The sequence below is a fragment of the Rhinoraja longicauda genome, chromosome 1 (genome assembly GCF_053455715.1).
Source record: "Rhinoraja longicauda isolate Sanriku21f chromosome 1, sRhiLon1.1, whole genome shotgun sequence".
Lineage (NCBI taxonomy): Eukaryota > Metazoa > Chordata > Chondrichthyes > Rajiformes > Arhynchobatidae > Rhinoraja > Rhinoraja longicauda.
The window spans coordinates 44,196,242-44,210,465 of NC_135953.1; positions in this window are offsets into that span (position 1 = coordinate 44,196,242).

The window sequence follows — 14,224 nt, forward strand, 5'->3', positions numbered from 1 at the left end:
TATAAAATCACTACTCGGGTTCTTTCATTCCATGGAAAAAACTCTCTTGATGAGTCAAATCTGCCAGACCTGGTAACATCCTTGCAAATCTTTTCTGCACCCTCTTTAGCTTAATTCAAGCTCACACTGCGAAGATGGTACTTTCTGCTGACTGCAAATTTCATGCTCAAAATAAGCACAAAGCATAGCTTTGCAATAAGAAAGTACCACTCCCCGTATATATTTCTACTGCAAAAATAACTGCTTTGATGGGCAGAGAGAGCACGTCCAAAACATATTATTAGGCCTGATTCCAAAGTTCCAGAATCAATCTATGCTACCTAAATTGGAACATAGAATCTTTTGCTGACTGCTGTATTGCGGACGAGGTAAAGTGGTGAGCAGATTCCAGGGCTCCACCATCAAAAACAAATAGGAGTACAGCCTTTTTCTCCTTGAAAGGCATTAAAGGAGAAGCTGAATAATGAAATGGGGGGAAAAGGATTGGATGATATGATAATAGTACAAAATGATAAAGAGTCGGAGAATAGAGACAAAATGCTGGAGTAACTCAGTGGGTCAGGCAGCATCTTTGGAGAAAAGAAATAGGTGATATTTCGGGTCGAGACCTTTCTTGGAACATTTTGTAAATTTAGTTTAGCTTAGTTTAATTTAGTTTAGAGATACAGTGCGGAAAGAGGCCTTTCGGCCCACCAGTGATCCCCGTACACTGGCACTATCCTACACACAAGGTACAATTTACAATTTTTACCAAAGCCAAATTAATCTACAAACCTGTACATCTTTGGAGTGTGGGAGGAAACCAGAGCACACGGGGAAAATCCATGTGGTCATAGGGAGAATGTACAAACTCTGTACAGACAGCACCTGTAATCAGAATCTGGTGCTGTAAAGCAGCAACTCTGCAGCTGCACCACTGTGCTGCCCCATTTGTTTTAATGATTGCCTTCGGTTTTGATAATTTGAAATTCATCTTTGACTGCAACTATTAAGTTGGTGCCGAGATTCAGTTGTCTATTTTACTCCGCTCCTGATGTCCTATTCCATTGCCTTCAATACCTTATCTTTGTAGCTTTCCAAACACCTGCAAAAAAACATCAGTTGGCTAACTTCAACAGTTGTATCTTCAAGTTGCTTGAAATATTTGAAGGCTGTTATTTTTAATTCATTTTCGGTGTTAAGATTTTAAAAAAGTGGAAGCTATTTCTAGCGTTCTGCTGTTATCCCCAATAAGGAGAAACCAAAAGGGCTTGTCAGGAGGTTGCTACTCAAAAAGCAGCCAATTGAAAAAGATCAAAAACGGCAACAGATGGAACAAGTGTGCTGTGATTTTTTATATGTGGATGTTTTATGACTGTTGGGATATAACTCTTGCATGTCATATTGTGCTCACGAAATAAATCTTTTTGACAGTTACTAATAAAAACTAAAATACATTCTCCTTTAAAGGAGTCCTATTTAGTAACAATTTGAAAATTAACATGAAAAGAACTGATAAAAGCTAGCTTGCCCTTTATTTCAAAGCATTATGACTTGGAAATTAATCAGTTTACGTTTACTTTGGGCAGATCAGCTTCAAGCCAATTTTCTTATTCCTTTATTCTTTCTGAGGTCAGTTAAAGACATTAATGAGAGCCAATTATCTCTGTCAGCGGATCAAAGACCAGAGCGTAGATGCAACTTAATTGGCATTGTTGTTGGTGCTGTAAAATAAATAGAATTACTCAAGAACTGTGGGTCTCCTTCCTTATTGTACATGGTTATTGAAAAGCAATCATGTTGCAAGTTACCAACATAAAATGTATTCTAATACAAGATTTGGACTAACCCATGTATTAAAGAGGCCACATTACAGGAGCAAAGAGGTCCTTCTGCAGTTTTACAGGGCTCTAGTGAGACCGCACCTGGGGTACTGTGTGCAGTTTTGGTCTCCAAATTTGAAGAAGGATATTCTTGCTATTGAGGGCGTGCAGCGTAGGTTCACTAGGTTAATTCCTGGAATGGCGGGACTGTCATATGTTGAAAGACTGGAGCGACTAGGCTTGTATACACTGGAATTTAGAAGGATGAGAGGAGATCTTATCGAAACGTATAAGATTATTAAGGGGTTGGACATGTTAGAGGCAGGAAACATGTTCCCAATGTTGGGGGAGTCCAGAACAAGGGGCCACAGTTTAAGAATAAGGGGTAGGCCATTTAGAACTGAGATGAGGAAAAACTTTTTCAGTCAGAGAGTTGTGAATCTGTGGAATTCTCTGCCTCAGAAGGCAGTGGAGGCCAATTCTCTGAATACATTCAAGAGAGAGCTGGATAGAGCTCTTAAGGATAGCGGAGTCAGGGGGTATGGGGAGAAGGCAGGATTGAGAATGATCAGCCATGATCACATTGAATGGTGGTGCTGGCTCAAAGGGCCGAATGGCCTCCTCCTGCACCTATTGTCTGTTGTCTATTGTCTATTAACTTGAAAATAAGCAGGGCATGTAACAGATGTAACAAAAAATATATTTTATAAAATTGAATGTAACAAAACACAATAATGTGTTTGTAAACTGGAGACACAAAAGACTGCAGATGCTGGAATCTTGTGTAACAAAATAGTTCTGGATGAACTCAGCTGGCCAGCCAATATTTGTAAAATTCTATTATGACATGACAATATATAAACAGAATATTTTACTGTATAATGTCCTACCAACTAATATTATATACCATAATCAAGAGCAAGAAATATTAAGGACTGTCGTATGTTGAAAGGCTGGAGCGATTGGGCTTGTATACACTGGAATTTAGAAGGATGAGGGGGGATCTTATTGAAACATATAAGATAATTAGGGGATTGGACACATTAGAGGCAGATAACATGTTCCCAATGTTGGGGGAGTCCAGAACAAGGGGCCACAGTTTGAGAATAAGGGGTAGGCCATTTAGAACGGAGATGAGGAAGAACTTTTTCAGTCAGAGAGTGGTGAAGGTGTGGAATTCTCTGCCTCAGAGGGCAGTGGAGGCCAGTTCGTTGGATGCTTTCAAGAGAGAGCTGGATAGAGCTCTTAAGGATAGCGGAGTGAGGGGGTATGGGGAGAAGGCAGGAACGGGGTACTGATTGAGAGTGATCAGCCATGATCGCATTGAATGGCGGTGCTGGCTCGAAGGGCTGAATGGCCTACTCCTGCACCTATTGTCTATTGTCTATTGTCTATTGTCTATTGCATCATATTACATATGAGTGGTTTATTTTACAGATTTTTTCTCTTATTTGAAATAACTTGACAGTCAACTAAAATAATCCAAGCAGGAATATAACATTAACGTATCTGAAAGACTGTATCTGTATTGATAAATGTAAATGTTATCTGTTGCTTAGAAAATACATGATATTCTGCAGATCATAGCAAGTGGTAACGTGACTTTTCACCAACGATATCACAGTTGTTTGATGAATAGTGGGTAACAATAAGTTCCAGTACAGGAGGTAGATTGAAAATCCGAAATCCGATTGAATAGTACCAGAACAACAATCGCAATGTTAACAATGAGCTGATTGTTGACTTAAAATATATTTTAACAGGTACATGGATAAATAAGATTTAGATGGGTATGGGCCAAGCATGGACAAATGAAACTGGCTTAGATATTTTCTTGGTCAGCATGGATGAGTTGGGTTGCAATGCCTGTTTCCATGTTCTATGACTCGGTTACTTTATAATACATACACCTGTGTGTAAGTTTGCCCCTGCTTGCCTGCATTCAGCACCACTCTGATGTTGATGGATTCTAAGTTATCTTATTGAGACACTGCCAATAACTTTGATAGCAATGCATATGGCCTGGTCAAGCGGGAGGTGAGGAGATTGTTATGGTGGTGGGATGATGATGGATCTGGCGGAAATGCAATGGCTAGTGGGTGGAACCATATTTTTGTTCTGTCCTGGGGAAGAGAGGAGACATGGGAAATAATAGAAATGCAGTTCAGAGCTTCATCTACAATGAGAGTGGAAGTCCCATTTCTGGACGAAGGAGGACATTTCAAAGGCACCAGAGTGGAAGGTCTCATCATTTCAACAAATGTAATGGAGAATCAATTTCTGTCATTTGCAGCTTATCTCCAACATGACGGTAAGATCTATGAGATATACACATGCATTCATGAGCTATCAAATAACATTTTTGCAAGGATGTAATAAGTCGTCAGGAAAAGCTTGTTGTAACAGCAACAACATTTGATGTTATCTAACTTCCATGGATTACTTGTGATTCGATTTCCTTAACACAGATGACAAACTTTTCAGGATTGTTCATTCAGTTCCATTGCAAAGCATGTTGATTCTTAACCTTTGGGCTTTGTGATGGAGAGAACAAGATGCTCAAAGCACAGCTCAGGATGATAGAATGCAGAAGCTGTTCATAATTAAAGACTTGTCCCACCGCTGTTATTCCTTCTTCTCCTGTTCTCATCTGGCAGAAGGTACAGAAGCTTGAAAGCATGTACGACCAGACTCAGAAACTGCTTCTTCCCTTCTTCATCAATCTGAAGATGTGTCCTAACACAAACATCACCTACTCATATTCTCCAAATGTGTTGCCTGACCCACTTTGTTTTTTGTTTGTAAACCAGATTCTGCAGTTCCTTGTTCTACATGGTCCTTCCATAAGCCAGGGCACTATTCGATTCACCTCCAACCCATTGAGGACATTAGGAGTTTGTTTATCGAACTGATGCGCTACAGTGCTGAGACCATTATTCTGCACTCTGTATCTGCCGCTTTGCCCTATCTATTGTACACGGACCAGTGGTCACTGAAGGAATGAGATTGGTGGTGAGTGTACAATGATTTTGTCAAGATGGAAAGAATATGGTTTCAATCACTCTGGCAGGGGTTTACTGACATGATAATGTTATGGCACAGGCTATCCAGCATCCTGGGCAAATGAATCAGAGATACAAAGTGCTGGAGTAACTCAACGGGTCAGGCATCATCTCTGAAGAGAAGGAATGGGTAACATTTTGGGTCGAGACCCTTCTTCAGACTGATGTGAAGGACTTCAGACTTCTTAATGGTCACTGCCAGAGTCATGCTATGGTTAGCCGATAGTAATCATGCTTCACAAGGAAAGAACTGGCAGTTATATTCTGATCCCCTAATAAGATATATTGCTATCCCCTAAACGCTAAATATCTCACCTCTGATAAAGAATGGTGGTGCTGGCTCGAAGGGCCGAATGGTCTACTCCTGCACCTATTGTCTATTGTCTATTGTCTATTGTCTATTCTCCAGAGACGTTGCCTGACCCATTGAGTTACTCCAGCATTTTGTGCCTATCTTCCATTATCCTTACCTCTTCTTGTCTACCTTGTAAATCTAGATCCAAAAATGTGTTGACCCTTTATATGATTTGATGATTGAAGTGCTTGTCCAGATGCCTCAAATGTTATGAGAACATCTGTCTCCATTACGTCTTCCGGCACCATGTTCCAGATTCCCCCCTCTCTCCCTGCAAAAAAGATCCCCCTCAGATCCCCTCTAAATCTTCTACATTTCATGTTATGCTGCTGCCCTTTTGTTTCAGGCACCCCTACCTGGGGAAAAGAAGCTGACTATCTACTCGATCTATTACTCTCATAATTCTGAGCTATGGGCAAGGTTAGGCAGGCTTTCTTCCTTTGAGAGCAAGAGGCCGAGGGGAGATCTTACAGGGGTCTATAAAATGATGAGGTGAATAGATAGAGTGAATGCACATAACCTTTTCCCCAGGGTAGGAGAATCAAGAACTAGAGGGAAGAGGTTTAATGGGTGAGAGAGGAAAGATTTAATAGGAATTGAGTGCAGCGGGATAAAAATTAATTGATCAGGAGCTCCAAGAATAAAAGAAGGGAACAGGGAAGATATTAACTTAGCAGTCCAAAAGCATCTGTGAAGGATATCTTTAGGTGACATTTCAGGTGGGGATGAAGGGTCCCGACCCAAAATGTCACTTATCCATGCCTATTTATTCACAAAATGCCGGAGTAACTCAGCAGGTCAGGCAGCATCTAGGAGAGAGGGAATCGGTGATGTTTCGGGTCTCAATAGACAATAGACAATATACAAAAGGTGCAGGAGTAGGCCATTCGGCCCTTCGAGCCAGCACCACCATTCAATGTGATCATGGCTGATCATTCTCAATCAGTACCCCGTTCATGCCTTCTCCCCATACCCCTTGACTCCGTTATCCTTAAGAGCTCTACCAGCTCTCTTTTGAATGCATTCAGAGAATTGGCCTCCACTGCCTTCTGAGGCAGAGAATTCCACAGATTTACAACTCTCTGAGTGAAAAAGTTTTTCCTCATCTCCGTTTTAAATGGCCTACCCCTTATTCTTAAACTGTGACCCCTGGTTCTGGACTCCCCCAACATTGGGAACATGTTTCCTGCCTCTAACGTGTCCAAACCCTTAATAATCTTATATGTTTCGTAAAGATCCCCTCTCATCCTTCTAAATTCCAGTGTATACAAGCCTAGTCGCTCCAGTCTTTCAATGTATGACAGTCCCGCCATTCCGGGAATTAACCTAGTAAACCTACGCTGCATGCCCACAATAGCAAGAATATCCTTCCTCAAATTTGGAGACCAAAACTGCACACATTACTCCAGGTGCGGTCTCACTAGGGCCCTGTACAACTGCAGAAAGACCTCTTTGCTCCTATACTCAACTCCTCTTGTTATGAAGACTAACATTCCATTGGCTTTCTTCACTGCCTGCTGTACCTGCATGCTTCCTTTCAGTGTCTGATGCACTAGGACACCCAGATCTCGTTGTACATCCCCTTTTCCTAACTTGACACCATTCAGATAACAATTTGCCTTCCTATTCTTACCACCAAAATGGATAACCTCACTCTTATCCACATTAAACTGCATCTGCCATGCACCCGCCCACTCACACAACCTGTCCAAGTCACCCTGCAACCTCATAGCATCTTCCTCACAGTTCACACTGCCACCCATTCCCTCTCTCCTAGATGCTGCCTGACCTGCTGAGCTACTCCAGCATTTTGTGAATAAATACCTTCGCTTTGTACCAGCATCTGCAGTTTTTTTCCTACACTTATCCATGCCTGATCCACTGAGTTAATCCAGCACTTTGTCTTCAACATTAGATTGCAGCATCTGCGGTTCCTCGTGCCACCAGATCAAACATTGCTGGATAATACAATAGGTCAGACTGAAACCAAAGAAACGCCTTTCCACTTAGCGACATAACAATCGAGTTGCAGAGGCCAGCCAAGGTAAAGGAGGATGAGGAGTGTATTTACCATGATAAGAATACAAAGTCTGAAATTTACTTTGTTTTTGTAAAATTTGGTTTAATTGGCAAGGGACTGATTTGAACAATTCAAAACTCTGGAAAAGATGGGCCCACATTTTGGATGCGACAATCCATGACATTGGAAAATAAAATAAGGTTGAGCGGAGGACTATAATGTACAAAGATGTAAATAGTGTTTTTATTTTACCCTGCTTAAAGTGACTGAAAGGAAAGAAACTAACTAGGCAGAATTATTTATGAAGAAATTTCGCCTTGCATTGGAGTTGGGATGGGAAGTTGGTCGTCAGCATTTGGCATGGACTGGCAGGAAGAACAGATGATGGATGTCATGCAGAAACATGGAAATGACACATGGATAGAGAAACATTTTTATTGATATGGAAACCTGGAAGCACTGAGCAACAGTGGAACTTTGAACTCATCAATCTGTGAGAAGCAAGTGTGGGAACAAAGCAACAGAACGGCTCCAAGTCTTCTTCTATTTCTCATTTTCTCTCTAATTTCCTCTTTTAATGCATTGGTTTTGATATTTTATCAGCAAGGTTTCAGGAAGAGTCTCATTTAAGGCAAATTGAGGTTTCCTGTGGGAAATGGGATCCAGATGGCAATTTAGTACACTGCTGGATGTGATGCCATCTTCCTGTCCCCGCTATTAAAATGTGGCTGAGTAAGATAAATATAAGAATGACCAGTAGCAGCAGCATGGCTCTTCCTTGCCCTAAAAGGAAAACTTGAGTGATGACTGATCTGAAGTATAGAAACATAGAAACATAGAAACATAGAAAATAGGTGCAGGAGCAGGCCATTCGGCCCTTCGAGCCAGCACCGCTATTCATTGTGATCATGGCTGATCGTCCCCAATCAATACCTTCTGACCTGAAGGCCTGCCTTCTCCCCATATCCCTTGATTCCACTAGCCCATAGAGCTCTATCTAACTCTCTCTTAAATCCATCCAGTGATTTGGCTTCCACTGCCCTCTGTGGCAGAGAATTCCGCAAATTCACAACTCTCTAGGTGAAAAAGTTCCTAGAAAAACTTGCTAGTTTTGCTTCTAATTCCCTCTTCCAAATCATTAATATATATGGTAAACAGTTGCACCCCCAGCACTGAGCCTTGCGGCGCTCCACTAGCCTGCCATTCTGAAAAGGACCCGTTTACTCCTACTCTTTCCTTCCTGTCTGCCAACCAATTTTCTATCCATGCCAACACCCTACCCCCAATACCATGTGCTCTAATTTTGGTCACCAATCTCCCATGCGGGACCTTATCAAAGGCTTTCTGGAAGTCTAGATACACTACATCCACTGGCTCCCCTTCATCCATTTTACTTGCCATGTCCTCAAAAAATTCCAGAAGATTAGTCAAGCATGATTTCCCTTTCATAAATCCATGCTGACTTGGACTTATCCTTTTACTGCTATCCAAATGCACCGTTATTACCTCTTTAATAATTGACTCCAGCATCTTTCCCACCACCGAAGTCAGGCTAACTGGTCTGTAATTCCCCGTTTTCTCTCTCACTCCTTTCTTGAAAAGTGGGATAACATTAGCTATCCTCCAATCCACAGGAACTGATCCTGGATCTATTGAACATTGGAAAATGGTCACCAATGCGTCCACTATGTCTAGAGCCACCTCCCTGAGGACCCTGGGATGCAGACCATCAGGCCCAGAGGATTTATCATCCTTCAGTCCCATTAGTCTACCCAATACTATTTCTCGCCTAATGAAAATTTATTTCAGTTCCTCTACCCCCCTAGATCCTCTGTCCTCCAGTACATCTGGGAGATTGCTTGTGTCTTCCTTAGTGAAGACAGATCCGAAGTACCTGTTCAACTCTTCTGCCATTTCCTTGTTACCCATAATAATTTCACCCGTGTCTGCCTTCAAGGGACCCACATTTCACTTTGCTTCTCTTTTTCTCTTAACATATCTAAAGAAGCTTTTACTGTCCTTCTTTATATTCTTGGCCAGCTTCCCCTCGCACTTCATCTTTTCAGCCCGTATTGCCCGTTTGTTACCTTCTGTTGTCCTATGAAAGTTTCCCAATCCTCTGGCTTCCCGCTACTCTTTGCTGTGTTATACATCTTTTCTTTTAGTTTTATTCCATTCATAACTTCCCTTGTCAGCCACGGTTGCCTCCTACTCCCCTTAGAATCTTTCTTCCTTCTTGGAATGAAATGATCCTGCGTCTTCCGGATTATGCTCAGAAATTCCTGCCATTGCTGATCCAACGTCATTCCTGCTAGGATCCCTTTCCAGTCGACCTTGGCCAGCTCCTCTCTCATGCCTTCATAGTCCCCTTTGTTCACCTGCAACGCTGACACTTCCGATTTAACCTTCTCCTTCTCAAATTGCAGATTAAAACTAATCATATTATGATCACTACCTCCAAGCGATTTACCTCGAGTTCTCTTTATCAAATCTGGTTCATTGGACAACACTAAATCCAGAATTGCCTTTTCTCTGGTAGGCTCCATTACAAGCTACTCTAAGAATCCATCTCGGAGGCGCTCCACAAACTCTCTTTCTTGGGGTCCAGAACCATCCTGATTTTCCCAGTCTACCTGCATATTGAAATCCCCCATCACCACAGTGGCATTACCTTTCTTACATGCCAGTTTTAACTCTTGCTGCATCTTACACCCTACATCCGGGCTACTATTTGGGTGTATTTAGATAACACCAATTAGTGTCTTCTTGCCTTTACAATTCCTCAACTCAATCCACAGTGACTCTACCTCGTCAGTCCCTATGTCATCCCTCGCAGGGGACTGCATTTCATCCCTCACCAGCAGAGCTACCCCACCGCCTCTGCCCACCTGCCTGTCCTTTCTATAGGATGTATAACCCTGAATATTAAGTTCCCAGGCCCGATCCTCCTGCAGCCAAGTCTCTATAATCCCCACAATGTCGTATCTACCAACCTTTAACTGAGCTTCAAGCTCTAGTATTTTTTTGTGGTTGTATACTATGTGTGGGGGGGAACTGTAAAATTGTAAAATTGTCTCTTCCGAACGGAGACCCGACCTTTGTTTTCTGGGCCGTGTCTCCGTTCCCGCTGTGGCCTACCATCGGCCAAACACCTGGAGCTGGCGGCCTCCACCTGGGACCACCTGGGCTTACCATCTGTGGAACTGGCTGTCTTTGGAGGCTGCGGGAGCGGCTGCGACCCATCTTCGGAGGCTTCGTTGCGGGCCGCATGGATGCCGACATCGGGAGCTCCGGCAACGGCAGGGTGTTCGCCCGCCCTGGATCGCGGGGCTTGGGTCGGCCCACCGCGGACATTTCACTGTCTGGCGCGGCCTGAAATAGGCCGCAGGATCTTTCTTTGCTCGGCGGGGGCTTCAATGTCGAGAGCCACAGTCGCTCCGACGGGCAGCGGCAGTGGCAGCGGCAGTGTCTTAGCCCGCCCCAGATCGCGGAGCTTGGGTCGGCCCACTGCGGACCTTTCACCGTCCGGCGCGGCCTGGCAACTTCAACAGCCTGACCACGGGAGAAGACGGCAGGGGAAGAGAAAAGACATTCTGGCCTTTCATCACAGTGGGGAGGGGACTGGAGGAGACTCACTGTGATGGATGTTTCTTTTTTTGTTTTGTGTTGGTTTGTGGTTGTGTAATTGCTTATTGTTGGACTGTGGGTGACGAAATCTCGTCCAAAAGACTTGTTTTTTGGATGACAATAAAGGTAATTCTGATTCTGATTCATATACAATACTTGTAATTCCTTACTCATCTCACCCTTCACATCGAACCCTATTACACGTGGCCATACTCTCCTATCCCTTTATTAGCTTTCTTTCCCATTAATTCTGGGGTCATTAACTATTCTTTTACACTCTTTCCCTTTAACTCCATCCTTGACTATCCCATTTGATACCCCCTCCTCCTTATTTAGTTTAAAACCACCCGTGTAGCAGTGGCAAACTTGCCCGCCAGAATGCTGGTCCCCACCTGTTAAGGTGCAATCCGTCCCTTTTGTACAATTCCCCCTTACCCCAAAACAGATCCCAGTGATCTAAGAATCTAAATCCCTGCCCCCTGCACCATTTCCTCAGCCACACATTCAGGACATGTATCTCCCTGTTCCTCGCCAGCACGAGGAACTGGAAGCAAACTGGAGATAATCACCCTGGAGGTCCTGCTTTTCAGCATTTTTCCGAGTTCTCGCTGCAGAATATCCATCCCCTTCTTTCCGACATCGTTTGTCCCAACATGCACTACCACTTCCGGCTGTTCACCTTTGCCCTTGAGTATTTCCTGCACTCTGTCCGTGACATTCTGGATCCTGGCACCAGGGAGGCAGCACACCATCCTTGAATCCCGCCTGTTCCCGCAGAAACCTTTGTCCGTACCTCTCACAATGAAGTCCCCTACTACCATGGCGTGCCTGACATCGGCCTCTTTGGTTTGGGCTCAACAGCACTTTTTGCTTCGCAAGCCAGTCTGCCGCTCAGTGTGGCAACGTCTTCTTCCCCGACAGCTTCCAAGAGGGTGAACCTGTTCTCAAGAGGCACAATGCCCGGGGACCTTTGCACTCCAAGTTTCCTTCCTTTTCTCACCGTCACCTATGTTAGCCTTACTTCCCCCAAATAAACCACAACCATCCGACACTCAAAATCGTCTTCCGAGACTTAAATTACAGTACTGTCATCAGATTTTTCATGCTGCCTCTGGACCACTGATTTCTTCTCTCCCTCTCTGGCCATATTTCATACATGTGTTAAGTTATAATTCTGCAAGCTAGCTGCATATTTTGCAAAACCAGCAAAACCAGTTTCACCCATTAACTGAGAAATTACTGTCATAGTCTCTGACCTGGGAATATTGCTATTCTTGGTATCAATCCCAGTGTTACTGTTCTTAGAAATAACTGGAATATCCTACACAATCCTGATCAGGGAAAGCCTCATTCTTGATGTGAACCCTTAATACTCTGCAGATTAGGAAGCAGGACACTGATTGATTAGTGTTCTCATTTCAGCACATAGAAAGTTGCGTCACTGATAGATAGGGTGGTCAAAAAGGCTTTTGCCACATTGGCCTTCATCAGTCAGAGTATTGTGTATAGAAGTTGGGAGATCCTGTTGCAGTTCTATAAGATGTTGGTGAGGGCAAGGCTGTGAATGTTGTCTATATGGACTTCAGTAAGGCATTTGACAAAGTTCCACATGGAAGGTTGATTAAGAAGGTTAAATCGTTGGGTATTAATAGTGAAGTTGCAAGATGGATTCAACAATGGCTGAATGGGAGATACCAGAGGGTAATGGTTGACAACTGTATGTCAGGTTGGAGGCCAGTGTCTAGTGGAGTACCCCAAGGATCTGTGTTGGGTCCGCTGTTGTTTGTCATTTACATCAATGATCTGGATGATGGTGTGGCAAATTGGATTAGTAAATATGCAGATGATACTAAGATAGGTGGTGTAGTTAATAATGAAGTAGATTTTCAAAGTCTACAGAGAGACTTGGGCCTTTTGGAAGGGTGGGCTGAAAGATGGCAGATGGAGTTTAATGCTGATAAATGTGAGGTGCTGCATTTTGGTAGGACAAATCAAAATAGGACGTACAGGGTAAATGGTAGGGAATTGAGGAATGCAGTGGAACAGAGGGATCTGGAAATAACTGCATTGTTCCCTGAAGGTGGAATCTCATGTGGATAGGGTGGTGAAGAAGGCGTTTGGTATGCTTGCCTTTATAAATCAGAGCATCGAATATAGAAGTTGGGACGTAATGTTAAAATTGTACAAGGCATTGGTGAGGCCGAATCTGGAATATGGTGTGCAGTTCTGGTCGCCAAATTATAGCAACGATGTCAACAAAATAGAGAGAGTACAGAGGAGATTTACTAGAATGTTGCCTGGGTTTCAGCACTTAAGCTACAGAGAGAGATTTAACAGGTTGGGTCTTTATTCTTTGGAGCGCAGAAGGTTAAGGGGGGACTTGATAGAGGTTTTATAAATTTTAAGAGGGACGGACAGAGTTGACGTGGGTAAGCTTTTCCCTTTGAGAGTGGGGAAGATTCAAACAAGGGGACATAACTTCAGAATTAAGGGACAAAAGTTTAGGGGTAACATGAGGGGTAACTTTTTTACTCAGAGGGTGGTGGCTGTATGGAATGAGCTTCCGGTGGAAGTGGTGGAGGCAGGCTCGATTTTATTATTTAAGAGTAAATTAGATAGGTATATGGATGGGAAGGGATTGGAGGGTTATGGTCTGAGAGCAGGTAGATGGGACTAGGTCGGAGAAAGTGTTCGGCATGGACTAGGAGGGCCAAACTGGCCTGTTTCCGTGCTGTAATTGTTATATGGTTATATGGTTATATGGTGAGGCCACATTCAGAATATTGTGTTCAGTTTTGGTTACCATGTTACAGGAAAGATGTTGTCAAGGTGCAGAGAAGATTTGCGAGGATGTTGCCAGGCCTAGAGGATTTGAACTATACGGAAATGTTGAGTAGGCTGGGACTTTATCCCTTGGAGCGCAGGAGATGAGGGGTGATATTATAGAGATGTACAAAATTATGAGAGGAATAGATCAGGTAAATGCACAGAGTCTTTTGCTAAGAGTATAGGAATTGAGAATTAGAGGACATAGGTTCAAGGTGAGGGGAAAAAAGATTTAATAGGTACTTGAGGGGTAAGTTTTTGTATGGAACAAGCTGCCAGAGGAGGTAGTTGAGGCAGATACTATCGCAACGCTTAAGGAGCATTTAGATAGATACATGAATGGGATAGGTTTAGAGGGATATGGGCAAAACGCAGGCAGGTGAGACGTGTAGATGGGGCATGTTAGCTGGCATGGGCACATTGGGCCAGAGGGCCTGTTTCCGCACTCTATGACTGTGACTCTGTGACTCTATGACCTCCCACCTAATCCATCCACCACTTCTTGCTTTGTCCAAATACTAATAGGAGAAAT